We start from the raw sequence: 27,213 nt of genomic DNA on the forward strand, positions 1-27,213 counted from the left end.
TGATCCATTTAACTTTTGAAAAACTAGTAAATTCTAAGGGAATAATTCTAACAGGTTAGCTGAAATTAATACCACACCCCTGGAAAAACTCTCAAATCTAGATCATGAAAGTAAGCACAAGGTACTTACTTTCTTAAAAGTATTTGAGACCCTATACCAAAAAGATTCGTTTCCACCTATTCCTTGATCTAATTCTACATAAAAGAAACTTAAGTGTGACTGTTTCAGTTCTTGATTTTGAGCCATGGCCCTGTTTAAATGAAAACTAGTACTTTACGTGCTTCTTTACATTGTCTCACACCATTGCATTAAGTGACCTCGTAAATAGTGTGTATGTGTTGAGGAGTGACCTTATGTTCATAAATGATCAGCCATTGAACTCAATAAGTAGTTTTTAGGGTGGAAATCAATTAAATTGAGCCAGTTTGAAGAGTAGTAGCCAAATGCCACAGGTCACTTCTTTTTCTAATTTTTTCCCTTTATATTTTTGTCTCCGGCAAACTAAAATGGAAACATTTGCAATCCCCGAAGAATCCTATATACTAATCCAGGCGTGGGTTTCTTAATTAGTCCCTTGGAAGCCAGCTCAGCTTTTCTTCAACTTAACTCTTAGAAAAAAAGAAATCTTTCCAATTGATGTTGCACTCTTATTGTAGTCTGGAGGGCAGTCCTCTATTCAAAAATAAATAGGTGTCATTTAATTTCTAACATCTTTAGGCACAGAGAGCATCCCATTCTTAACCTCATTTCATCTCCTTTATAAATTTCTAAGCAAACAGCCTCCCTTGGATACTCTCCAGCATCTTTTAAATATAGGTCATTTGTAGTATTTCATAGTTGGAATGCTTTCTGTTGTCTGTTCTAGGTAGAACGCCTGGAGTTACCTTTAATGTAAGATACTAAAAAGGTGGTATCTCCAATGAAACAATACCAAGAAAAATAGGTACACAGTGACAGTAGTCAGTGATTCTATATGATTATGTGTGTATCCCCTCTTATTTTTTTGTTTGTTTAATGCCATTGAGTCTTTAAGATAAGGATTTATTTAAAGCTATTGACTTGTGGAATGTAAATGTTCCAGAAGTTGTGGAATATTGGTGTTCCATATATTTCATGCTGTCAAAATTAAATAATGGCAGTGGTTTGGGTTCATTTTAACAAACTGAGTAAAGAGATGAAATATTTTTCAAGTTTATTTTTCAATTTAAAGCTCTTACACTTTTGTTGCTTAACAAAATATTCAGAAATAGTCATATTTTCTTTTTTCCCACTTTTTTTTTTGAGCTATGTTTTAATTTTTGCACATTGCATTTTTGGGTGTATATATTTATATAATTCTGTTATGTGAATGTAAAATAACTAAATATATCATTTGGTGCTAAATAAAATAACATCTTTAGCATTGTCAGCAGTTAAGATCATTGCCTTGATCTTGTTAATCTACAACAACAAAAATCTTAAGACAATGACTAGGAAACAGAATGTAAAGCAGAAAGTTCACCACCCAGTACTGTCAGTGTTACTAATCCTGTAAACAAAAGTGATACAACAAATTATTTTGTAATTCTGGAGACTTATTAAATTTGCCTGCCCTCGAGAGCTAGGCTAATGAAATGAAATGACAAAAATTACTTCTCTGAGTGATTATCAAGATAAGTTTTTAGAAATGTTATTAAGTTAGCAATAGAATAGCAATGTCATGTAATCATACCATTCTAGAAAATATTGTCAGTTCTTGAAAAATATAAATAATATAAGTGCCTGAAAGTATTGCACATAAAATAAGAATATTGTAATTAGGGCAGTAACTAATCAATATGGCAAATGATACAAAATCGGTTGTCTTTTCAATAAAAAGGTAATGCGTTTGGTATGCGTCACCAGATATAGCTGAAAATTTTTCTTTGTTTAATTCACTTGTCATGGAAGTACAGTGGTACCTTGGTTTTCTAACATAATCCGTTCCGGAAGACCGTTCGAGTTCTGAAACGTTCGAAAACAGCCGACAGCTAGGCCTTAGGATCTTGCACTCAGCGGAAGCTGCGTGACATGTTTGACTTCCGAGGCATGTTCGAAAACCGAAGCATTTACTTCCCGGGTTTACGGCTGTTTACAGCGTTCATAAACCGAAATGTTCATCAATGGAGACGTTCGAAAACCGAGGTACTACGGTATACTCTTGTGTAAATTACTGTCTACCTGTGCTACTCATGAGGACATTTTAATTCTTTTGAATAATTTTACGGTATGAATTTTGCTGGGAGAAAGATTTTTGCCAAAAGAGAAAAAGCCAAATTGCTCTTTTGGCACATGGATTAGTAGTAAAGGGTGTTACAGTCCAAAGCACAAAAATTTATGAGGGTGCTAGGTACCCAACTTACTGATATGATCAATTGATACGAATTCAGTAAATATATCAAATCTAGGCTCTTAAAGCTGTAGTGTTTTGTCCTATAATTTCTGAACAGAAAGTTTACAATAAACTGCAGCTGTTTTTCAGTCATTGTTCAAATAACTTTTTGAGAAATTTACAATGTTTAAACAAATGCCAGGTGTTCCTTTCCTCAAAGTCTTATATTTTTGACATATATGTGTTTAACATCTGAGCTTTTATGTATAAGGGAAGGCTATGTTTCTGCTCTCAAGATGAAAGCCATAAAATTTGAATTTTAGTGCGAAAATTATAGAAAAGGGGTAGATTTATTGTTTTCTCACCCTGAACGACTTCTCAGTTCAAGAAAGTGATTCAAAGAATAATAGAGAATTTCTTATTTATGAAATTACTTTGAATGTTTTCTTAGGAAAATGGAAACGGCAAAATTTAATAGCACAGGCCTTCATTTAAATAGGAAGTAAACATATAAGTGTAATAAATTCTGGTATAATAGGGATTTCAAGTTCTAAGCATAAAAACAGTAGGTAACATCCCCAGACTACTCTGCATTCTTGCCCTTTGTCACTACTTATTTGTCTGAAATATTTGAGTTTTCGAAGTTATCTCCATGTAAAAACAGGAATAAACTGAATGAAGTATTGAAATGTATGTCCAGAGGTCAGCAATCGTACCTGACTTTTTGCCTAGACAGTCAGTTTCACTCTTTATTAAATACACTAATGCCTTATATAAGCTAGGTAAACTGAAGTTACAGCCAATAGATAAATTCATTAACATTTTTTTCAGTTTTGTTTTCCTTATTTGGCTCTTCAAGTTGTTTTTTTATACCCCTAGTGTTTGGTGCCTTATAGTGTCAGGACTTAAAATTGGCAGTTTGTCCTTCAAATCCTTAATAAAACAGCTTAGTAAAATACACTGATTTTTTTTTCCTAAAAGTAAGTTTTTTAAATTGATCTGTATTCATTTTATTTTAGCCCTCAGAATATTAAAATTAGAACCATAATAGATAAACTTTTTCCTTAGTATTGTAAGTTATATTTAAGTCCGTAATAATTGATAGAAAATAAAATTTTCATAAGAGAGCAGGTTTCATTTTAGTATCTAACTTCATCTTTTGGCCCTAGGTATAGTTTCTAAAAATAGTTTTTATATCTTTCTTTAGGCCAAACATACCCAAGTCCTTCCATTCGTTCTCATAGTATGAATTCTAGCCATTAGTATCTTAGATATTCCACATTGGCTCTGCTGTACTTTGTCAGTATTTCTTTTAGAATAATGTGTATAAAACTGAACCCAATATACGCAGTGTGGTTTGAGCTACAAAATACAGTGCATCTCTTATGAATAAGATACTTCTATTAATGCAGCCTGATTCCAAAAAATTTCTCTTTGTCAACACTGTTCGTTTATGTTGAATTGCCATCCACTGAAACCCTAACTTTGTCAGAAGTGTATTTCAAATCCTACTATAAATTTAGATTCAGCAGGTATTTATTAAATACCTATTCACTACTAGATGTGCTCATAAAAGCTTAAGCTTGTATAATCTTAGCAGGGCTATGAAGTATGTATTAATAGGCTCATTTTACAAAAAGGAAACTGAGGCTCCATGTACTGAAATAACATCCAAAGTCAGGATTCCATCGTGGATCTTCTGGCTTCACATTCACTGTTCTGTACCATTGCTGCCTCAATAAATTATTTCTGCCTATTTATTATATTGGTAAAGTTAGAAATGCAGAAATTGACCAGTGAATATTTTTGCACTCAGGATGATTTTAGAGCTTAGAAAACATGCCTAGAATTTTTTAATGTTTTTATTAAATACAGTTATGCCTTATGTAAGCTAGGTGAACTGAAATTAGAGCAGTGTAAGATAAAGTAAATATGCCTAAGCAAAAATGATAACTGAAACAAATTAGAGTTGTAAATCATTTACAAGGAAGTGAGGGAGAAACCACTAATTTATATAAAATTTGTATCTTTTTTACTTTGTTTAAAAAATGTTATTAAACTGTTATCTAATATGGAAAGAAAACTAAATTAAGGTGTTTAAAGATTGCCATTTACTCAGATTTCATGTTTCAGTTGACTTCTTAAGCAAGACATTTATTTTGTCTCACCTTTCAAAAAATGACTTTTTTCCTTAGAAGATCATCAGAATGAAAAGTTGATATATGTCAAAAGCCAGTGGAGATAATTAAGAGCCCACAGGCCAGAATATAAACCAACAGACTTGGAACTAAGACTGTTGTATAAAGATAAAAGACAAGAACTGAATGGTTTGTTTTATGATTTTTTTTTTTTTAATTAGCTTTTTTTTTTTCCCCGGTCTGCTCCTAGTCATTAGGGTTCTTTCCACATCTAGTTAGGGAAGGAAGGTGGCTTTTCTTTTAGTCAGCAACCTTAGAAGCAGAGATTTAAGAGATGGACCCACTGTATTTCCATTGGACTAAGACAGAGGAGTGGAGAAATGGTATGGGCCATACCAGGAATCATTATCACATAGGTAGTCTCGTTTGAATGGAGGATTGGTATGAAATCATGAAACCAAGTATCTGCTCAGCACAGTACTCAATACCAGGAATATTTGTCTACATTCAAAAGCTGTTATGAATGGACAAATAACCATAATTTGAGTGCAAAAGAATGTAAGAATAAAAAAAGGTTAAGAAATAGCATATTTATTTATGTTCTCATCAAACCTTTTGTATTGTATTTCTTGGCTGACATTATGGTGTATTTGTAATTTATCCATATCTAGAGAGGAAATATAACTGTTTAGCTTCTAAGTAGCTTAACGTTGTATATAAAGAAACTTGTTAGGCAATCTAATAAAATGATAACACATTTGGGGAGCACTTATATATAGCCTGACTTTTCTGGGAATAAATTGTCTAAATTGAAATTTATTTCACAGTTTCTAAGTAATTCATTCATTCATTTCTCCATCAGAGAAAATCAAGGGAGTATAGAAACAGTACAATATTATGTTCACTTAAACTCAAAAAGTAGTTTTTTTGGATTGCAAAACAGTCTTTTTGGATTATATCTGAATATTATTTCATTGCATGCCTCACCTCAACATTGAATTTTAAATGTACCTTTTCTAGGTAACACAATCTTTTTGTTTTTAAGCATTTGTATCCAAATGACAGCAGTAAAAGACAAGCAAATTTTAATCTGTTGCCTGTGAATTTTATATATTTGGCATTTCATAAAACTCTCAGTTTCTTAGTATGGTAATGAAAAAATTATGCTCGGTGAAATTGTCATGCTGTTTAGTTAGATGCCATAATTTAGGCCTTTGCTTAAAGATATTAAAGAATGGCTAATTTAAATGTTTCTCCATGTATAATAACATATATGACTTAAATGGTATTCCACTGTCCTGAGCAAGTATAGTCATTCTGTGGTCCAGGGGCTACATATAGCCATCTCCTGAGAGGTTTATGTGCAGAATTTGAATCATGCTTGTTAAAAGTAATTACTATTACAAATTGTGTCAGTGCCAGAATAAAAGTAAAATTAAGATATATTAAAAATCTAAAGTAATGTTGTGACACATAAAGGATATATCTAAACAAAGTAGCAGAAATATTTTCTTGCCATGCATTGGCATCTAAATATCCCTATCATGTGACATTGGAAATAGTTTATAGATTCAAAGAAATTTTGAGTTTAAAATAACCCCTTCTTAAAGGCATAATATAAAACCTACTTTAGGAGCCTCAAAGTAGATGTTTAGAAGTAGATAGGAAAAATCAAAGTTTACCAGATTCAGAGATTATTGTTGCTGTTGAACACAGGTAAAGAGAGATGTGCCTTCTGAAGCTATGGCTAGAATTGCTCCACTGGAATATTTCAATTGCCATATTTTTTGGAGTATGGAATACATTTTTTCTACTACTTTAAATTTATTAGGCTTTCAAATAGAAAAGTTATTTTTTAATAACTTTTTCAAATAGTTAAAAATAGAAATAAAAATAAGAAATCTTCCTCTGAGGATGTTTATTAAAACATCAGTGATAAATTTGCAATATTGTCACAGAAAGTAATCTTTAAGAGATAAAATTAAGATTAGAGAAATTATAACATGTTTGTTGATAGGAATGATCCAATAGAGAGGAAAATTAAAGATGCAGTCAAGAATGCTAGAAGAATATCCTTAAGCAAGAGGGAATAAAAATCTAGTATACAAGTGAAGGGATTGGTCTTACGAACAGTGATTGTTTATCCATAATACAGAAAAGGAGTTGTATGGGCACAGATACATGTAGAGATAAATGTGGAAATTGGCAGAAATTTTAATTGCTTCTGTTTTCTGAGTGAAAGTGTGAATGAAAGTGGAAAAGAGACACCTGTCTGATACTTTTCTAGAAGAATGAGAGAATGAATGGACCAACGTTGCCAAACAGCTCTTGAGCCAATTTAAGAATTAAAAGATTTATAAAGGAAAATTAGTTCTGTTCACAGATGACGTGATCTTACACACAGAAAACCCTTGATTCCATACAAACAAATACACTCACGCACACACGCACACACAACGCTGCACAAAACAATTTATAACTAATAAGCAAATTCAGCAAAGTAGGATACAAAGTCAACACTCAAAAATCAGTTGCATTTTTATGCACTAACAGTGAACAATTCAAAAAGGAAATTAAGAAAACAATTGTATTTACAGTAGCATCAAAAAGAATAAAATGGTATGAATAAAATTAACCAAGATGGTGAAGATTTGTATACTGCAAACTGAAGACTTGCAAACTACAAAACATTCCTAAAAGAAATTAAAACAAATAAATGAAAAGACATCCAATGTTTATATATTGGGTGTCCTAATATTGTTAAGATGACAATACTACCCAGAGTGCTCAACAGATTCAATGCAATCCCCATCAAAATCCCAATGACATATGTTTGCATAAATAAAATTCATATGGAATCTCAAGGGAGGGCATCAAATAGCCAAAACAATCTTGAAAAAGAACAAAGTTGGAGATCTCACACTTTCTGATTTCAAAATTTAATACAAAGCCATGGTAATCAAACAGTATGGTACTAGCATAAATCAGACATATAAACCAATGGAACATACTAGATGTCCCAGAAATAATCTCTTGCATACATGTGCAAATGATTTTTGATGAGCGTGTCAAGACCATTCAGTGGGAGAAGGACAGTGTTTTTAACATATGGTATTGGGAAAACTGGATATCCACTTGCAAAAGAATGAAATTGGACACTTATATACTATATATAAAAATTAACCTAAATATAAGAACTAAAACTGTAAAACTCTTAGAAGAAAACGTATGGGAAAGCTTTATGACATTGGACTTGACGATAATTTCTTGGATATGACACCAAAAACACAGACAACAACAACAAAAAGATAAATTGTGCTTCATCAAAATTTAAAACTTGTGCATCAAAGGACATTTAAAAGAGTGAAATGGTAGCCTATAGAATGGGAGAAAATATTTGCAAATTATCTGATAAGGGATTAATATTCAGACTATATGAAGAACTATATAATTCAACAAAAAACCCAGTTAAAAACTGAGCAAAGGACTTGAATATACATTTTTCCAAAGAAGATATTCAACTGGGCAATAAACAGGAAAAGTTGCTCACTATCACTAATCATTTAGGATTGGAAAATCAGAACCACACTGAAGTACCAATTCACATGCATTAGGGTAGCTAAAACAGAAAGAAAATAAGTGTTAGCAAAGATGAGGAGAAATTGGAACCCTTATGCATTGCTGATAGAAATGTAAAATGGTACAGCTACTGTGTAAAATATGGTAATTCCTCAGAAAAATTAAAAATACAATTACCATGTGATTCAGTGTTTCTACTTTCAGGTATATGCCCAATAGAATTGAAAGCAGGACTCAAGCAGATATTTGTGTTTATACTAGCATTAATCATAACCACAAGATCAAAACAACCTAAATGTCCATAAACAGGAAAATATTGTATATACATACAATCAAATACTACTCAGCCACAAAATGGAAAGAAGGTGATACATGCAACAACATGGATGAACTTTGAAAAAGTTAGGCTAAACGAAATAAGCCAGATGAAAAAGGACAAATATTGTATGATTCCATTTATGAGATACCTAGAATAGGCAAATACACAGTTACAGAAAATAAAATGGTGGATAAAAGAGGATGTGGAGATGGAATGGGCAGTTAGTATTTAATGGATACAGTTTAAATTCATGTGGATAAAAAGGTTTGGAGATGGAGAGGTGATGATTGCACAGTAATGAGAGTGAACTTAATACCATAGAACTGTACGCTTTAAAATGGTGACATTTATGTTAGACATATTTAATCACAATTTTAAGAAATAAAAACATTTCTTAACTAAAGTTTGTTTTTTTTAAGTTTTTAAAAACTTTGCATTTTGAAGCATTCACATTTCTTTCAAGAATGGTACACTTGGCTTAGTTTAAATTGTATACAGAATTTGTAAAAAGGAAGGATTGGAATTGAAACGACCCAGTTGATATCTTGATTTTTAAAATAATCATTCATTTGATTTTGAAATAATCATTTAATATATACGTCTTTGCGGGGGCAAAGAACAAAATGTAGTCTCAAACAGTTACTTGTTTCATGACTTTGTATCTTATAATTTAAATTATTTTGAATTCTTCCTGGGAAGGGATTGTGTCTGTCTTGTACACTAGTGTACTGACTAGTATAACAACTGGGACAGTGGCTGCCACGTAGTAGGTGTTCAGTAAAATATTTGTTGAATGAAAATGTATATAAATTTTGTGTACTTGAAAATGTCATGTGTACATTTTTGTTTGAAAAGTAGGTGTGATTTTGTCTGGAAAGTGGGTTTGAGGGAGGACAGTTTCTTAATGTAATTGGTAAGTACAAAGAAGTATTATGTATTTCTCATGACATTGCAAAAATTTCTTTTAGTTACTTACTGAAAACTGCAGAAATTTAAGACTAATATGTGAAATGTGAAACAGGTTTCTCAGATAGGAGGTTAGTTATACACATTTTTTAATAATGGAGAAAATACAAAAAATGTAGAATATGACAGTTGTGCTCTGTATAAACAATTAGATATTAGAACGGATGGACAAATTTCAGTTCACATCACTTTATTCTGTAATAGAAGTATTGTAGCTTTAGCATAGACATTTTAATGGTGAGAAAACTGGCAAAAGAGCTTGTCAAGGCTTGAACTAGAGTGGTAGCAGTTTTCTGGTATCTTTTAGAGAGAGACGTAATTTCATTCCTACATCTAAGTAAGTGAAAACTGTTTAGGAGTATACTTCCTTTCCTGGTGAAGAGTAGAGACAGGTAGGGGATAGGAAGATCAAGAACCACAGGATACCTGTTTTATTTCTCATCTCTGGGTACAAAGTTAACTCATCTTTTCAAGGCTTCATATTCTAGAATTATTTCTTATATTAAGTGATATCCAACTTTGACAGAATAACTATTCTAAAAGGGAAATAAATGTTAAGTAAAATAATATTTGGATTTTTTTCAAACAAATTGGTTTGCTTGGGACCTTTTGTATATTTTTATTTTGTTTAGTATTAAAATATTTTTATGTGACTTCTAGTCTTTTTCTTTAAAAGTATGTTTTCATTTTGCTAGCTTAAGTTGATTGAAACTGAGCTCTTGTATGTCATTTCTTATTTTTCCTTTAACATGAAGTCTCTTACCTACTTGATGAAGATGTTTTTTGAAAGGTGTACTTCAAGGAATGAACGCTGTTTGTAATTTATGCTTTTACCAAGGTAAAAATCAAATTTTATGAATTTACTTTTTATAAAAGGAAAAAATAATTTCATGCATTGAATACATTCAGAAGTTTGATTAAATATTGTAACTGTGTTGACTTACTAAATTGACACAGGAAAAATGCTTTTCTTCATCTTGTGTTCCTAACCTATAGCAATGTGCTTGACATGTAGTAGAATTTCCTTAAATTTTTGATACAGAAATAAATTTCATTATCCATCTTAAAAGCTTCTAAGAAATAACTATGCACACGTGTCAATGTTAGAATCTTTAAACATGAATTTTCTAATGGATTTATCCTTTTTTCTAAAGAAAATTTTTTTGTATCTTTAGGTACTGTGTGTTTAAAAAAATAAAACCTTGGAGTAAAGTAGCAGCACATAATGGTTTGTGGGTTTTGAAAAGGTGCAGGCCATATTGTGCTGCCTCAAAAATACAAGGATCTGATCTTCTGAAGAAAATGTATTTGTTTTTATTCATAGCTCTTATGATAGTGATGTCAGCAGTGCCTTAGCAGCACGTAAATATTGGCGTTAAGATTCTAAAATTATCTCCAGTATTAACTGTGCTGCTGAAGTAAGGTTGGCCATATTCTACAGTTGTATTTGAATATGTATTAATATTACTAATGTACTTTCAGTTTTATTGATAATGTATTGTCAGTATTGATAACCTTGTTAGGTTTAGTAGGATTCTACAAAAATAAGTTAGTCCTAACTTTTCAGATGTGTATATTGAATAGGATAATTGTAATTTAATTGTGCTAAATGCCATCAAGACTTTATTGGAAAAGCATATACAACATCAAATAAATTTACTTTAATACACATTTATACTCAATATAAATATTCAGATTTTTATATGACTAAACAAAAGTACTTATTTTCTTTTTCTGTAGTAAAATGAAATTACTTTTAAAATATTTGCTTATCTCACAGATGAATTTACATTATAAAATACACATTTTGAACAGAACTTAGAAAACTGTTTGGTGAAGGGGGAATGTATCAAAATATACAAATTAAATTCCGGAAATCCTGAGTCTCAAAATGCACTTAATCATAATTTTAAAGGTAGGAAAGATCTTACAGATGACCAGCCTATTCCTTGGGTAGCTCAGGAAACAGAAACTCAGGCAATTTACTACACATGACAGATTAGGATCTTAATCCTATGCCTTCTGACTTTATACTCTCGTACTGTTTTCTCTTGTTTTTATTAAAATGTTTTAAATCCATAGCTGAAGATTTTTATTTAACAAGTCGAAAATAGAAGGCCTTGTTTTCTTTTTTGTATCCCAGTATTTAAGTTCCGAGTAAAACCAAAAATTATTGTAGTTATTTTATAGATACAGTCAAAAATTTCAGTTTAATTACATTTGAAGGAAAATGTCTTCTTTACCTTCTATTTCTTATTTGTTGATATTTTAGTAAGTCATTAAACTAAAAGTTGATGTTCAGGCTAAGACTAACGTGTTTGTGTAGTGTTCCTTCTGGTTTTATTTCCTGCAAGAAACATCTTACCCTTTTCTATTGTAACCAACCAGAAAATCTGCAAAATAAAAGAAGTTCTTAAAGAATCATTTCTAATTACAGTTGTCTATTTTGGGAACCCTAAAAATATATCAGATATAATTTAAGGAATTGTATTCAAGGATCTTCTATTTAAATTCTAATTTGAAGGTAAAGAAAGTACAAGATAAAGCTCTCATTTTTAAGAACATCTCACGTTTTTTCCAGCAATTTTTTTTCCCCCAAAATAAAGAAGCAATACACCATTGCTAAAATTAAATGCCAGCTTTTACATGGAAATAATATTGCGTAATACTTTTAAAAATCGCTCATCAAGCTCTTAATCTCTTTTCTTTATTTCAACCATTGTATGAAAGACTGTAACAAATATATGATAATTGTTGGTTTTCACTAAAAATATTTCGGGATTTAATACATACATGCTTAGAAATAGTAACTGAATGAATTACAGAGTTTGTTCAGTATTTTCCAGAACAACCCAGGAGTTTGATTTCTCTTTTTGTTTCGTTTTCCTAAATGTATTTGAAGTCAGATTTTAGAGAATTGTATTTAATCTACTCTGCCTTCTAAATGACAGAGAGAAAACTTAGATTTTACATTTACTAGGTGAATCTTTTTATATCTTTGTGCTCCTGATGTGAAGAACCATTTGGGGCTAATATAGCTAAATAAAAACTTTTCCTGTTTTATCCTGAGAGTGAATTAAAGAAAAAATTGAAATACTGAGAGAGTAAGACAATCTGTTGCACTGAAATTTATTGTAACAATATGCAGCTTCTTTCCAGTCTTTTACTAGAGAAGAGGAAATTGCCTGTCAATACCTAGTGAAACACAATTAGGTAACTCAACGGAATTGGAAGTTTTCATTGTAAGAGTTAATATACTTCCATCTTTGTATAATTTTGGAACACAGAACAAATAGTGAAATAAAATACTAATCTTAATTTGGCTATTTATCTTGCAAGGAAGTAGTAATTATATATTGGTATGTATTGTTTTCATTTTTTCCATCTTCTTTGGGGAAAAAATTCCTAATCTTTTTCATTCAGGTTTCTTTTTAAGTTGATGCCAAATAATTCCAATGTTGAGCATCTTAAATCTGTTACTTGGAGTATGGATTGAGTTTGGAGCTAACTCAGAGGACTGCAGGCAAGTATCCAGGGAACAGCGAGAAAAATATTCAACAATTCAGTTTGCATCCTATTTTCAAATGCAAATTTTTGAAGATTACACATATTGATATGTGAAAGTAGATTTGAACATTTGGCCATACACTAAATTCTATATTTACCAATAAAGATATTCTTCAGTTATATATTATTTTGGTTGTTACAGAATTAAAGATGTTTTAAGCTACTAAATATCATTACTGATACATGCCCATGTTAGCCATAATTGGATTATCAAGATTATACTTTGATAAACTATGATCTCTCTCTAATGTATTTATTTAGAAGTTGACTTTCTAAATCAATTTTTTTTCCTTTTACAGGTGGATATTACTATCCCTTATTCATGGAAAAAGTTTTATTCTAAGTGTTGTTTCTCATTGAGTATTAACAAAAGGAAAATGTCTTAAACTTTTAAGATAGACTTGGCTCTCGTAAGTAGACATACGAGGTCTGACAATTAAGTTTGCAAACTTGATACTGTGCGCTTACATTGGCAGCACTGTACAAACAGCTTGGTAAGTTTTCATAACCTTGGTATATCAGTGTCTTAGCTGTGTTCGTGTAGATGTGTGGCGGTATCTTGCTGAGTGGCGTTCATTGTTGCTGTTGGCGTGTTTTTGTGTGCTGTCGCGAGTGTCTGAGCTTGAATTATAGCAGTGAGCAAACGTTAAATTTCTTGTTAAACTTGGCAAGAGTGGAAGTGAAATCAGGGACATGTTAGTCCAAGTTTATGGGGATAATGCCATGAAGAAAATGGCAGTATGCAAATGGATTAAACGTTTTTCTGAAGGGAGAGAACGCATCGCTGATGAAGAGAGGTCAGGGTGGCCAGTAACTAGCAAAACTGATGAAAATATTGCAAAAATTTGTCTAAATGTACATCAAAATTGTCAGCTGACTGAGGAGCATAGCAGACCAAGTAAACATCATTAGAGAAACAGGAAAATCTTAGCTGAAAATCTTGGCGTGAGAAAGGAGTTTGCAAAAATGGCCCCAAAGGAGCACACGATGAACAAAAGCAAAGGAGAGTTGAAGTTTGCCAAGTCCTTTTGGAGAGGCAAGACGATGTTTTGAGCCATGTTATCACTAGTGATGAAACATGGGTGTACCAATGCCACCCTGAAACAAAGTGTCAAAGTGCACAATGGATGTCAGCCAATTGTCCACAACCAAAAAAGTTCGTCAGTCCACATCAAGAGTCAAAATGAAGTTGCTAAACTTTTTTGATGTCAGAGGGATTATTCATTATGAATTTATGTCAACTGGACAAACAGTTAACCAAGTTTACTATTTGGAAGTGATGAAAAGGCTGCATGAAACACAAAAACAACCTGAACTTTTCGCCAACAATTCATGGCTCTTACATCATGATAATGCACCAGCTCATACGGCACTGACTGTGAGGGAGGTTTTAGCCAGTAAACAAATAATTGTATTGGAACACCCTCCCTACTCTCCTGATCTGGCTCCCAATGACTTCTTACTTTACCCAGAGATAAAGGAAAATTTGAAAGGAAGACATTTTGCTGACATACAGGGTATCAAGGGTAATACAACGACAGCTCTGATGGCCATTCCAGAAAAAGAGTTCTAAAATTGCTTTGAATGGTGGACTAAACGCTGGAGTCTGTGCATAGCTTCCCAAAAAGACTGCTTCGAAGATGACTGTAGTGATATTCAGCAATAAGGGATCACTTTTTCTAGGATGAGTTTGCGAACTTAATTGTCAGACCTTGGTATTGTATATCTGGGAGAAGAAATAAGAGGTCATCATCAGAACATTTCCAGCTAAAAAAAAATCTTACCACGAGAATTTTTAGTTTCTGTTTTAGTTATAACTTGAGCCCCGTTAATGCAGAATTCATTCCACTAAAAATTTAGGAGTTTATGTTCTTGCCTTGTTTATTTATAAAATTTATTCTACAGATGTCTGATGTCTTTTTTTTTTTTTCGGGCTATATGCAATGACGAAAATGTTGGCAAAATAAATAAGTTTAAACCTTTTATGTTTAAATTACTGTGCAAGGTGACAAATTAGTTGCTGGGTTTTTTGGGGGTTTTTGTCTTTATTATACTGAAAATTCAATTCAACATTTATAATTTCTGTTTGGGTGTATTGATTTTTAATATATGGAATCCATGCAAAAACTTCATGAGTTTATTAGTATATTGTTGAGCACAGCCCCCTTAATTCTGTGGGAATTTGAATAATACTGATATTTATTGTTTTCTTGTGATGGGACTTGTGTGTTTTGAAAAAATATAAAAATTGCGTGGAGACTTGTTATTGTATATATTTATCTTATACTATAGTTAGATTTTGTTTGAGAAGTTGTGCTGAGAAAAAAGATTTTAAGCCACTTTTATGCTAAATGTTCCTTAATTTGATTAACTTGTTATTAAAGGATTCTATATGTCTTTGTTTTATAATTTAACTACTTAGTATAGATTAGTCTATTAAAAAATATCTTTAGAAAGTGGTAGAAATTTTAAATCATCCCAGAGTTTGCTTACTTACATTTCTCATTATTTTATGATCTTTGGGAATGCTTATATTTATGGAAGTAACATTTTCAAGGATGTAAGTTCTTACGGTAAACTAAAACTTTTTTTCTCTGGACTTAATTCATATGATAGTAAATAAGCTATAGGGCAATTTTAAGTTTCCATGTGACCAGTGAAAAGTACCATTGTAGCCTAAAGCAATGAAGTAGAGTATTTGATGTTCAGTAGTATGTGTTGAGAAAGTTTAAGTACATCACTTCTTAAGAGAATTTATAAATTTTAACATAGTCTATGCAGATTGTTATATTTTGTTTATACTTTCATGACTTTCTGGCAGTGTGAAAATGCTAATGTTTGACAAGGACCATTAAAAATAGATTTGAAACATATATAGCAAGATACAAATTTATTTTATGCGTAGATACTGAGGATCAGCACTGAACAAACCAAATTCCAACCCTCAGGGCGCTTACAATCTTGGGAGTGAGGCGTGGGTAACAGAATAGACAAAACCTGATAGGTACCACATGTGGCATGTCAGGTGGTAACAAGTTCTATGGAAAAAAATAAAGTGAGGGATGTGGAAGCAATGGTATAAAGGTTTTTGGAAGGCCAGAGAGGTATGTTTTCAAATAGTATGATCAGAAAAGAGCTCACAGAGATGGCATTTGAACAAAGACCTAAAAACAATAAGGGAACAAACCTTTAGATGTCTGAGAGAAAAGCCTTTCAGGCAGATACAGAAACTGCAAAGACCTTGAGACAGGCATTTGTGGTGTGTACAAGGAACAGTAGGGAGGTCTGGGTGGCTAGGATGAATTGTACAAGAGGGAGAATCGTAACTCAGGATGGAAGAGTTTATAGGGGCCTGCGCTTATGGCTGTTTAAGCTTTAGCTTAATCTGCAGATTTAATTTTTCATACTTGTTTAAGAGAACCTTAACAGTTGTATGTGCCTCAGCCTATTTGACCTTTGTACATAGAATATTTTTATGAATTGGACTTAAGGTTAGAACCTCCACTTGAGACCATTTAGAATATAAACAATGTTTAAATGTTTGGCTAATAGGTGTATGTGTGATGATGAGGTTTTTACAAATTGTGCTTTGATGGCTCTCAAATTGTTTTCCACTTGACCAGTTTAGTTAGTCAAAGCTAATGGCTCCAAAAGACACTCTGAACTTGTTCATGTTTGTCATTAACTCAAACAAACCACAGTAGTCTTTAATGCCTCCATTCTTGAAATTGGCTGCCAGTAGTTAAGAACTTCATTATTTCTTGCTTATTCCTGTTCTGCAGCATCTTAGCTGAGGAGTTCTTTGCCTGTAATTGTTTCATCTGCTACAGTGTATCCCACTAACTTAATCTTCCTGCTTAAGTTAGGAAGATTAAACACTGCTTTTTGTTGGGTAAAATTCAGGCTTCTCAGCTTGTACCTCATGATCTTGCCCCTACCTTCTTAAGTTTTCCTATTTTTCTTCCAGTGAACTAGTCCTGACACATCACTTTTTTTTTCATCTGTGCCTTTATTTATGCCATTTCACCATCCCAATTCTTCCCGAACTAATTCCTATACATTTTTAGAAATCAGGCCAAATTTCTCATGTGTGCTAAGTGTTTCCTGATTTTAACAGTTGGGCATTATACTTCCTTCCCATAGTATGAACCATTTACACCCATAGCTCTTAACCTTTTTCTCTAACTTAACACACTGAATAACATAACACTTTATCATTAATTGCACCTCATTTTATTCATACATATTAACCTTTGAAATGTATTAGCAATATGAATAAAAATTTTAAATTTTAAAAACAAAATGAAGAAGAAAAGCAGATGAACTAAGACATCCAGAACTTTAAAACACCAGACTAAATATCAAGTTCCAAAGTGATATAGTTGATTTTTTTTCTGTCTATCTCACACAGTGTGGACCAGCCATGGTATATTCCTAGGACTTTAGCACATTAAAAGAATGAATTATCTATTTCAATATTCTAATATTGTAAAAGCAATTATTAAATATACTCTTTTAAGAAGTAATCCATGTGTTATAGTGTTTATAATAAAAGATTGGAAGAGTTTTTTCAATGTCTAACAATAAAAGGCTGATTAAATAACATGTTGAATGGAATACTGTTCAACTATTTAAAATAATTAATGAGCTAGAAAGTTGTTCATGATTAAGTGAAAAAGGTTACCAAATAGAGTGTGAACAGACCAATTAGAATACATTTACTAAACTGTTATTACTCATTTGCTATGGGTGTGAGATAAATCTTAGTAGGTTGAGGGGGGTGTACCATAAATAAGCATATATGATTTATGTGAATGGGGAGGTTTTTTTTTAAAAGGAGTGAGACATCCTTGAAAAATAAAAATTATTTGAAGCAGCCTTACCACCACATAATCACCCCCTTTGGAAATCCGTAAATGGAAATCATTCTGGGTTCAGGAAGTTTAGACGTGATAATGAAGGATTAACTATCATGGGAAGAACTGAACAGATGATTTCAAAAATTAGCTTATTTTAAAACCAGCTTCAGGGGAGCAATCTACTTGGTGTTCTCAAAGGAGAGTTGAAAAGGAATTCAAGAATTATTTCTTGAATTTGTTGAGCGGTTTTGCTGTCATTACCCCACTCTTCCAGCTCCCAAAACCCCGAAAGGTAAGTATAGGAAAAGGAGTAGTAGATAAATCTAATTTTGAAACTATGTAAAGAAAAATTGATTTGTTTTAGTTATAAATAATAGCACAACAAAACGGACTTTCAGATCTAAAAATTAAGGATTATCTGTTTAAAAGTTTAATTTTTCATAGCATAAAAGTAATAACTAATATGGCATAAAGAAGATAGTGGTATTGTAACAGCTGTATAAGCTGTCAGAGGGGTAGTAGCTTGGGGGGAGGAGGGTTTTCACTTTGAAGGTGTAAATGTCTAGTATGTTGTTTTGTACACCTGAAAATAATAAAATAATAATACCCATAGAAAAGGGTATTACTCAGAAAAGGGAAAAATTCTATTTAAAAATCACCGTTTTACCACCCATTGGTATCTACTACTATTATCCTCATTATTCCCTTCTAGTTACACAGGTGGATGTTTCGTTTCTTAATCCAATTCATAACTATGCCCGGGACTAGAAAGAGCATCTCCCTCTGGAGAAGAGATAACAGGATGTACTCTGGCTCAGAAATTTTTTCTTTACATTTATCTAAAGTATACTCGAAAAAAATACCACCAATTTTGTAATATGTTTCATAATATTGTACTGTAAAAAAATGCTTAAATTTTTTTCTCAAGGTATTTTAGTAAACTTGAGCATATGAAAAGATGCATCTTGTTTATCATGTGGCTTCCTCTGCCACATTTGCATGTTGTCCCCAAGGGTACCTTTCCTTAGTGTGAGAAGCATTCTGAGGTAAGGGAAGTCTTTGAAGGGTTTAAACAGGCGAGTAAGAAAAGTAACTGCTGAAATATGTGCACTGCTCAAGATTTGCTCAAAGAGAAATCTAACATTGGTTTGTTTCTTCCTTTGTACCCCAATAATCACATCAAATTTATCAAAAAGCTGAGCTCTTCTAAAATTGTGGGATTTACATTTGAAATTCAAAAAGCATTTACTAGTAATTATGGACATTTCAGTTCAAATATACGGCTATGGTTATCAAAATGTAAACATGACACAAATATGAATTCATAGTATATGACCTGTCACAGCGACCCATTCAGAAGGTAAGCAAAAATGCTACGTCTCAATCTATTTTTTTCACATGCTAACATAATTTAATACTCTTAAGAATAGTAGTTTAATTTAGAAAGGCAGGTTTAGATTCTAAAAACAACTTGGTTAATAGAATAAAGAAAATATTACTTGGGAGTCTAAAAATCTGACTCTTAAGGGAAGGGGTGTTTGTCATCAAAATAGGCCTATGGTGTAGATTTCAAGTCAGACCTTGTTACGCCACTTTTGTTAGCATTTTACTGGGTATTGTATCCTTTGAAAATATAGGAAAGCTACCCAAAAGTAAAGCCTTGAGTCCATAACAGTTATGGTACCACTTTTGAATTAGTGATTCTTAGATGTTTAAAACTCAAGGATTTGAAGCTTTAAAAATTGGTGACTTGTTTTTCCTAGAAAGTTTTACAGAGTAAAACTCTCAGGAAAAATTATGATTTTACTATACTTCCTATATTCATTAAAATCCTAAAAATAAAAAGTTCTCTATACTCTTATTTTCAACAATGCCACATGGTCTTCTTGGTTTCTGGATAGCCCAATTGTGTAATTTAATTTGGAGTTTAGGTACAAGTTCAACAAATTTCAAAGTTAGCATGAAAATTCTTCATTCAAGTTAATTTATTACTATATGCTAATAAACACTTTTTCCCCCAAACTATTGTTCATTGGAAGTCTTGGTGTGTTTGTCTCATTTCAGGCACATGTCATGTAGAGGATGGATGTGAACTAACTAGAGAGCATTGAGAGAATTGAAAAAATATGACGTGTTCAAATGTCATAAGGAGTAGTTGAAAGGGTATTGAAAAGCTTGATTGAAAAAGAATCTTGAGACTTGTTTATTCTGTATTGCACTGGATGGCAAAATGGGAGATTGAGTTTCAGAGATGCAAATATGATCTCTTAAAACAAGCAAGGGCTTTCTACCAACTATGGATGTGTGTGGTAGACCTCTTTACCAAGGACCTTAAGAGGGACAAAATACAGGGGAAAAATTAGGTTAAAGACATTTAAAATGAAAATACATCAGCTTGATCAAATGCTTGTCTTTAAAATGTAAGGGTATTTGTACTAACAAAAGACACTTTTTTGACTAAAGGAAATTATGGGGAAACTTCTGGATATTTTGTATTGTTTTCGAACATTTGTTACTGAAAATAATCATTGTTTTAACAAACTGACAGTATCTAAGGAAGATAGTTCAAGATCAAGGTTTCCAGAAGCAATGTCATTTGTCTGAGAACTATGAAATAATGAAAATGTTAACATTTTCATTAAGTACTGTAGTTAGAACATAATTTTTAAATACCAAAAGCTTTTATAAGTTGGCATTTATTTTCAAGGAGGGTTACTCTTTGAAGGCTCTTGAACAAATCCAGTAAGAACTGGATTATTAAGTTTTCGTTTTCCTCTTAAGACTTCAAAGGAGAATTTAAGTTGAATTTAGATAAACAGGAAGAAATCAATTCTACAGAAATTTTTAATCATAGTTTTATCTTGAGGAGACAGGTTATAGTGTCACTGGGGTATTCTTTGATGTTTATATTCTAGGGTGCTCAGATGTTGATAAGTAAGCTGCAGGGTCATAGTTTGGGCTTAGAATTACCACTCTTTGAATTCTCTTTCTGAATTCTGTTTCAATTGGAGCTTTGCTCATCTTACCAGGTACATAGTAGGTTCTCAGCTTATTAAGTGGAGTGTTCCAAGGAAGATCATCCTTACTCTGAAATTGGCAGTGGGTCTAGTTGATTCTGGCATCAAGTACACAGGAAATACTTATTCTGAATATCTTGACCAGTCTTGAGCCCAAATCAATGAGACGATTAAACAACGTTATGGCTTGGCTGAGAAGATAATTTTCATGACATTTTTTAATGCGGGCTTCTTAGTTTTTACAATTCAAGTACTTTTCAGACTACTCTAGTTCTCTTCCAAATTATATGAGATTCTTGATATGAGAGAATTGTGAATACAATGAACATGAGCCCTGGCACATGTATTAATGTTTATTTACCCCTCTGGGAAATAGGCCAGTAAAGTTTTATTGTTTATTTTGAGTGGTTATTTTAGTGAAAATGACTTAATACAAGTCAAAAGATTTTAGTACTTAACGCCATAGGATTGTTGATGATTTCTTAAAGTGCATATAGAAACCACTGAAGCTTTAGGTGCTGCTCTTAGTGATAGAAATAATTAACACCTTGATTGTTTAATTCTTGGCCAGAAATTTTACATTTAATAGCCCATGTGATTTTCATAACCACTCTATGAGGAAGGTACATCATCATCCCCATATTATAGGTAAGGAAACGGAGTCAGGGAAATGGCATGCCTCATGTTACACAACTAGTAAATGGACTCAGGATTCAAACTCAGGTGGTTTTAATGGCAGATCTCATGCGGTTAGTAATTTTATCTACAGCCTTTGTCCTATAGCTAACAAAAGAGACACAATTAACAAATATTAAGCCATAAAATGTGCAAAATGATAGTGATACTTTCCAAAGGATGTCTTAAAAATAGGTTTTTTAGTGGTGGTACTATACCAAGCACAAATTATCTTAAGTGTTCCATAATGGTACTACTGCCCCACTGCAAGGACGCATGCTCTTACAAGTGTGTTTCGGTAGCATGGGACATGGATGTTTATGTGTCCATGTCCTCCTGTATGGTCCATGGATATACATGCAGATACACAAATTTGGTCAGCTCTTAATAGAGTACTCATCCCCTAACTGCAGAGTAAGCCCACACAATCTATAGGTCATATTTGTTTTTAAGATACAAGTATCAAGCATCATTATCACCTCAAGCACATCAAAATCTAAGAAATAGGCCTTTTGTAACTAAAAGGCTGCAGACAAACTATACATCTAAAATGTAAAATTTTGGAAACTTAAGCTATCAGATACACCATTCTTTTAGTATTTCACGTCAATTTAAAGAATTGGGCTTCTGGAAAGGCTTTATAATCATTAACTTCATTCTGTCTCTTAGAGTAATTCCAGGCAATATAGCAAATTCTTAGCCTTCAGAAATATTCTTAGGTATTGCTTCAGAAGGGCTACCTCCTCCCACCCCCTCCACATACACACAAAATTAACTCCCCTTTCTGTACTATCATGTTTTATTGCTTATGTTACATCATATTGTAATTTTCTTCCTTTTTCTATTAGCCTGTGAACCTTATAGACTTGAGCTGAGACATTATGTTAACTCAGCTCATTTGGTGACTAATGTAGCTGACAACCTCACATCACACTCAGTAATATGTTCTCTTATTATAGATTGGTCAGATAGCCAGAAATTAGATCTTTTCAGTGGAATTCTCCCAGGCACAATTAAGTCAAATCTATAGATCACCTATATCACAATTACGTTGAAAGATAAGGAATGAAAACATGAAGTAGTACTTGCCAATACAAAGTTCTATGTGGGAAATAAGTCTTTCTAAGGGCCCTTTCTCATTGAGATGTACTAGTTATGGAATAAATAATTTCACAGTATCCTTTTATCTCAGGTAACACAAACGAGAAATTTTGACTATCTGACGTAAAGCTTAAGAAATCTAACAGACTGAAATGGATTCCCAGATGTTCTTTCTGAGAAGTTACGAGAAAGCACTATGGAGGTCAGGAATTACAACCATGTCATAATTCGGGATTTTTTTTTAAGTATTAAGTGCTTTTAAAAGTGTTAAAATTATTTAATGGCTGTTTTTTTCTCCATCATTTATCGGATTGGCCCTACCATTGATTGTTTAGGATACCTTTAAAATCCAAGCCAACCTTGCTTAGACTGATGAATTCATATTAGCTTCTATCTAAGAAATTCAACCAGAACAGCTATTTGTAACTACCTCTCTGTTTCTACCTTATCAAGAAATAGTTTTCACTTGCATCTTTCCCACTGAAATCATTTGTATTTTGCTGATCTTCCCCAGCCTCTGAACTCTACCTGCCTGCCTGAACCAACAGTACCCAGACTCCAAATCCCACTTGCATAAATCCATGACATTCAGATGCTTTGCCCTGCATTGGGAAATCATCTGGCTTCTGCACTCTACTGTTTGGGGAACCCAAGGATATTCCCAAACAAATAAATCTTTTAATATCCTACTTGCTGTATGTAGCCTCTTGGATCGATTTCACATGGTAGCCTCTGTTGCTCTTCATAGTTAATTCCTGCCAAATTGGGCATAGCGTGCCTGTCAATAAAATATTTAGGTGTTTCATAGTTTGCAAATGTATTCCTTGATAATTTACTTGATATGCCTGCTATAAAATTTATTTTTATGAAATTTTCTAAAATTATTCATTGTCAGGTAATCATTACCCTCCTCATTTTTAGACAAAGAATAAAACCTAAGATATTGTTGCATTAGAATAGGATTTTGATATCAAGGTTCTAAAATACAATACATGGTATAATGCCAACACTTAGTTTTAGGTTGATAATCGTTCAATAGAACTTAACTAGACTTGTGAAAGGAAGCATGAGAATGATGAGATTGTCTTATAACCTCATCTTTAATGCAGACCTGCATTAATTATTAGTCCTGGAGAGAGCTAAGAGGTTGGAAATTCCTTTTTTGCTAAGTTTACCTTTCATTTTGTTTCATTTCCTGTCTTAGTATGTTATATGAAATCGTGCTGTTTAAATTTTCATAATTTACTCATGTGTACAAGGTATAATTTTACAATTTGTGGTGTCTGATACGTTATTTCCAGTAACAATTTCCTTACAGATACAAGGACATTAAAATTTTACCACCTAGCAGATATCTAATAAACATTTAAATTAATATTGAGTGAGTTAATAACTGATTTACTTAACATGGTTTTAAAAGGTGTCAGAATTTTTAGAATTCCTTTATCAGTGAAACATAATTTTGGAGACTTCTCTGTGTTTTCAAAGTGTTTACTTTTAATATTCAATATTTTTATATTAATTTCTCAGTTGAAAAGATGAAAGTCCTCAGGGATAGTAAAATGAATTATTTTAATTAGGTCTTTTTAGACTACGCTTTTGGTTTTGGTATTTGCTCCTACAGAAAATAAATTTCTCTAATAAAAGCATGTCTAAAGAAATAATTCATTCAAGAATTAAGAATAATGTGGAAAATCAAGTGATATAAATTAGAAGTGAAATTGTCCATTAGATTAATTTGATGATTCTAGACATGAGAATCTAAGTTATTGTCTATAATTTTGTCCTCATTTTTAAAGTCTCAGACAATGAAACTTCCATTACTTCATTCTCATTCAGTAATGTGTGTACAGCTATTCATCCAACATGTCACTTTATTCAGATGCACTTCCCCCTGATACCAGTCTCTCCAATGTCATCAATATGCCTTTTTATTAAGATAACGAGCATGTAAGAGAAGCTAAAGCTTTCCCATTGGGTTAGAAGACCATGAAATGAAGCAGAACAAAAGGTTATAATGCAGTAAAATAAAATTCATTTTTTGAATATTGTGCTAAAGAAGTGTTTAAGTAGCTTGGTTATTTTGCCAGAGGATTGACATTGTAAACAGAAGCTTAAACTGTTCCTATCCCAGAGAAGTTAAGTGTGGTCATTTTCAAATACTTAAAAACTGGCTCTGCTACTAGTTAGTTGTGTGACCTTACCCAAGTCTCTCCAAGCCTCAGTTTTTAAATTGTAAGAAGTCTGGTCCCAAATCTGTATGGTCCTAGAACAGAGTAGGCCTCCAATGTATCCATTTTGCAAATATTTCTGTACACTGACATTACTCATAAAAGCAAAGGGAAAAGTTAAATAATCTTGTAGATTTATGTGGAAATCTCTATCACCTTAAAATTCTGGGAAAACTTTGCCATTATAGGAAAAAGCTTTAGGTTTGTTTCTCCTACCCTTTATCAGACCAACACCTTGATTGTGTGAGATAAGATCAAAAACAACAAAAATAACTCCACTGGAAGTCTGTGGAGGAGAGGCACTCACTGTAAATGAAAAATGATAAATTTTAAAGGTTTATCAGATAAAGCATTTAATTGAATTAATGGGACAATATGGAGAACTAGATTTAGTTAATTGAAGTTTACAATAATTTTAAACAGAATATTTTCTAAAACAATTTATATTTTCTTATCAGAGTATGCTGAATATCATTAAATTTTATGAGTAAGAATATTATCAAGTCATATAAAAGTATTATGTAATAAAGTATGTAATAATATAGAAGTTTTAAGAATTGTGTTCAATGTGTTTTAAGCCATATGACCCAGAGTGTTTGATTACAATTTTTCTTAAGATTGATTTCTTTCTTGAAGTAAAATTCAAGATACTAATTTAGGTTAACTAAGGATTCCGTTTGAAGAATTCCAGTTTCCTTTAAGCAAGATTTCAGTTCATTTCAAACTCAACAGATGTGTATTGTATTCATGATTTGACAACACTTTTGAAAGATGTACACTCCAAAGGATTCGAATTATAGACCTTTCAGTTTTAATCTGCTGGTTGTAAGCAAGGCCATGCATTTGTAATCTCTCCTACTGCCAGAAATTGGATCAGAAGGAATTGGATTATCAAGAGTGGTTACTGGTTTTGATCATAGTTATATTACATGCATGTGGTAGAGTAGGACAATTTTACTCATGCAAATCTATTTTTGAATAGTGTGAAAATCTGAGGTGATAATTTGAGGTTTCAAATTCTGTATATCAGTGAATATAATTTTATTTCATCAAAAATAGTTATTAAAACACTAAAATGCCTTAAAATTTTTGTTTTCATTTTTAAGTGAGATAATCTTTTATCATTAAGGGCCTATTCTGTGCCCAGTATTTCACTATAGTCATTAAAAAAAAAAAAAAGAATGGTCTCTGTGAGCAAAGAACTTTTAGCTTAGATGGGAACATTATACTAACATACAGGAAACAACTAGAGAATAGTGGAATGTAGTCTGCCTTGCTGACTTGAAGTGCAGTAGAAGCTCGAAGGAAATGTGGACTTAGAGTCAACATAGAAAACTTAGAGGAGATGGAAGATGAGCTGTGCTTAAGGAATGAAAACTCAGTGAAATGAAGGAATTGGAGACTTTCAAGTGCAAAAGCATGAACCAAGGCATGATCAGATAGCAAGGACTAAAGCAGATACACTAGATTGAAAGCAGAGATAACGTATTGGGGAATAGGTAGGGAAATGAGTGCAACCATGTTTGAGGTTGTTTTCCTTCCTTTACATAAGATGCCCTAATTTCTAATAGAAGAAAACAAGAATATTCAAATTGCCTGGAGCCCTTCAGGAGCTGATGTATGATGATTTGAAGAGAGAGCACAATCTGGAAGAAATACTGGAAGGAAATCTAGGCTTAAATTAGACAAGTTTACCCTAATCATTAGGGGGTCTCTAGATTTTAACTCAGAAAATCCAGTGAAAAATCGTGAAAGGGTTGCATAAATCTACTGTCAGGCTATTTCTAGACCTAGTAAGATTGACCTTACCACTGTGGGAATGATTGCCAATTAATACCGAAGTACTGTTAAGTCAAACAGAAATACTCCTTTTGCAAACCTCTAATTTGCATCCAAGTCTTTGCTCAAGTTATTTACTCCTAGAATGTCCTTTCCCTCATCTTCAACTGTTTAAATCTTAGGCTATCTAACCCCTGCATGTTTTCCTAGTTCGTGTTCCTCTTCAGCCAGAAATACCATTTCTCTTTTGTGCCTCTATGCTTAATACATCCTGCTTTATGGGCAGGGACTATCATTTTTTATTATATACTCTGCCAGCCTAACATAGCAGGTTCTTGGTAAATGGCAACTGACTGCTGAAAGTCAGCAGTAAGCCTTTATGGTAATGTATTCCGGAAAGGCTAAATACCAACTAGGTAAATGTAAGGTCTAGGCCCTTTCCTGGTAACAAGGAGTTCTCTATCTTCTACTGCTTAGCAGGGCTCCTCTCATTCTATGCTTCCTATTAACATTCATGCCTCAAGTTTTAGCTACCTTTCACTATCCTTTCTAAACATTTTTAATCAAAGCCAGAAACCTGTAGGTGGAGTTATGAATAGTTGGAAGGCCTGTGAAATTTTAATATCCCTTTT

General features: G+C 32.5%; 1 long non-coding RNA gene across 10 annotated transcripts in view; it reads left to right on the top strand.

Annotated features, from left to right (window-relative positions):
- Positions 1 to 27,213, top strand: part of LOC109456057 (uncharacterized) — an 84,042-nt gene that overhangs the window by 55,884 nt on the left and 945 nt on the right. For 5 of the 10 annotated variants that reach the window (XR_012495579.1, XR_012495575.1, XR_012495574.1 and 2 more), the window contains 4 exons: positions 1,935 to 2,163; positions 10,108 to 10,190; positions 12,776 to 12,875; positions 13,219 to 15,316. This is a non-coding gene — a long non-coding RNA (uncharacterized LOC109456057). Of the gene's footprint in view, positions 1 to 1,929; positions 2,164 to 10,107; positions 10,191 to 12,775; positions 12,876 to 13,218; positions 22,774 to 27,213 lie in introns of those variants that run through there. The other 5 variants (XR_012495570.1, XR_012495572.1, XR_012495576.1 and 2 more) reach the window with 5 other exon arrangements.

The sequence above is a fragment of the Rhinolophus sinicus genome, linkage group LG04 (assembly GCF_036562045.2).
Source record: "Rhinolophus sinicus isolate RSC01 linkage group LG04, ASM3656204v1, whole genome shotgun sequence".
In the NCBI taxonomy this organism is placed as follows: domain Eukaryota; kingdom Metazoa; phylum Chordata; class Mammalia; order Chiroptera; family Rhinolophidae; genus Rhinolophus; species Rhinolophus sinicus.